This window comes from Piliocolobus tephrosceles, chromosome 2 (genome assembly GCF_002776525.5).
Source record: "Piliocolobus tephrosceles isolate RC106 chromosome 2, ASM277652v3, whole genome shotgun sequence".
Taxonomy (NCBI): domain Eukaryota; kingdom Metazoa; phylum Chordata; class Mammalia; order Primates; family Cercopithecidae; genus Piliocolobus; species Piliocolobus tephrosceles.
This window is the reverse complement of record NC_045435.1, coordinates 104,231,127-104,233,275: the sequence shown is the minus strand read 5'-3', so window position 1 is coordinate 104,233,275 and position 2,149 is coordinate 104,231,127.

Genomic DNA, 2,149 nt, shown 5'->3' with positions numbered 1-2,149 from the left:
GAAGGAAGGAAGGAAGGAAGGAAGGAAGGAAGGAAGGAAGGAAGGAAAGAAAGAACCTATTTATAAAAGTAGTGAGAGTAATATAAGTAATCCAGCTTCAGTAATTATCAATATATCTGGTCTCATCTCTCTTGCTTTAATTTGCCCCTCCTTTCCTGCTGTTTTTTTAAAGCAAACCCTAGACATCATAACATTTCATCTGTAAATATTTGAGTATTTCTAAGAGATAATGACTTTTGCCTTAGCCACATTAATCATTACATCAAAACAAACTAACTGACAAGACCAAAAACAAAAGAACAAAACCACTTAACAATAATTCCTTCAATCCCTTTCAATGCAAACATTTCAAGACCCAAAGCCTACAAGCTAGACCTGAGTCAGGTATAGCCACAGAGTCCTAAGAAATGATGCTTTTTACTCTATTCTATAAATGATTAAGAGTTTTAATATTTTTACCTGATAGGCCTTACTGGTCTCCAACTCTGGACTTCAAACCAAAGAGGAACATGAAAAACATAGAGAGCATTAAGTAAAGAGCCAACCAAAAGGTTTTGGTGTTCAAAAAGAAGGCAGATTCCTTATAAAACTTGAAAGTACTAGAATTATTCTGACTAAAAAGAAGACATGCCAATGGAGTACATTAGAAGCAAAAATCATTCACTCATTCATTCATTCATGTACTTTTTCATTCATTCGTTCGTTCAACAAGCACTAATTGAGGGACAACGGTGACAGGGATGCAATGACACAAAGTGTCACCACAGGAAGTGTGACAGTAAGCTAGTCTCCATCTTCAGTTAAGGAAAAAGTAACACGAATGGGGCTAAACATGCAGCGGGGAGACCAGCAAAATATTGAAGAGGGTTTTCAAGGGACACTGGGAATCTCCTCTCAGAGAGAGGAGAATTTCATTTTTGTTTAGGACGGTTTAAATACGCATAGAGGATAGAAAACATTTTATGGATGCTGTAGGATTTTGTAGACTCCAAATTTATCCTTTGTCAAAAAAGGTATAAAATACAGAATAGATACCATAATGATTTCTATTACCTGATATTTGCATCTGCCTCCTGTTGGGAGTTACCCTATATATAAAGACAAAATCACCCTAAAAATTTGGATTTTCTGGCTGGGCACAGAGGCTCACACCTGTAATCCCAGCACTTTGGGAGGCCAAGGCGGGTGGATCATGAGGTCAGGAGATCAAAACCATCCTGGCTAATACAGTGAAACCCCGTCTCTACTAAAAATGCAAAAATTAGCCAGGCGTGGTGGCACACACCTGTAGTCCCAGCTACTTGGGAGGCTGAGGTAGGAGAATCGCTTGAACTTGAGAGGCGGAGGTTGCAGTGAGCCGAGATTGCACCACTGCACTCCAGCCTGGGCAACAGAGTAAGACTCTGTGTCAAACAAACAAAAAAAAATTTTTTGGTTTGCTCCTCTCTGAAATTGAAAATGTAAAACATAACTTAACTTCACCTCTCCAAACAGAAGTCGAAGGTGTGCGAAACATAATTGGAAGATAGAGAGGTCCATTAAAATTTATTTCAGTCTTATTTCCCCCTCAATGCTCCTGCTACTAGGATACCAGGCTCTATTATCTGATAACTGTAAGATCTATAAGTTGCTGCATCACCACAGTAATTTTGATATTGGCAATTTAAAAGCCCAGTGACTGAGAAAGACCACCTGAAGTAACTCAGATACCTGCAAAAAGACAGCCCTGAGACAAACAGTGACATGATTGACACCCTTATTACTCTTCCCTTTTCTCCCACTCCATGGCCTTCACCTGGGTTAGCCATTCACAACCTCCCTTAGATAAGGTTCTGGCTCCTGACTTCATTCTCCTGCCTCCCACCTACCTCAGGCAAAGAAATGCCCCTACCTGCTTCACATTCACCCAGAGTCATTTTTATCATGAAATTAATGTTTTTAAAAGATAATGTGAATGCAAAAACAACCGAATTTGTTTGCTCTCCCAAAATGTATATTTTCATTTTTACGTAGACCTCCTAAATTCATCAATTGGTCATTAATGTAAAACAGGTGGGTACATACCACTGAATTTACCAAGAGCTTTCTGATGCATTGTCCAATTTAATCTAATCTCCGCAGCACCCCACTGGCCTCCCAACCCAGATTT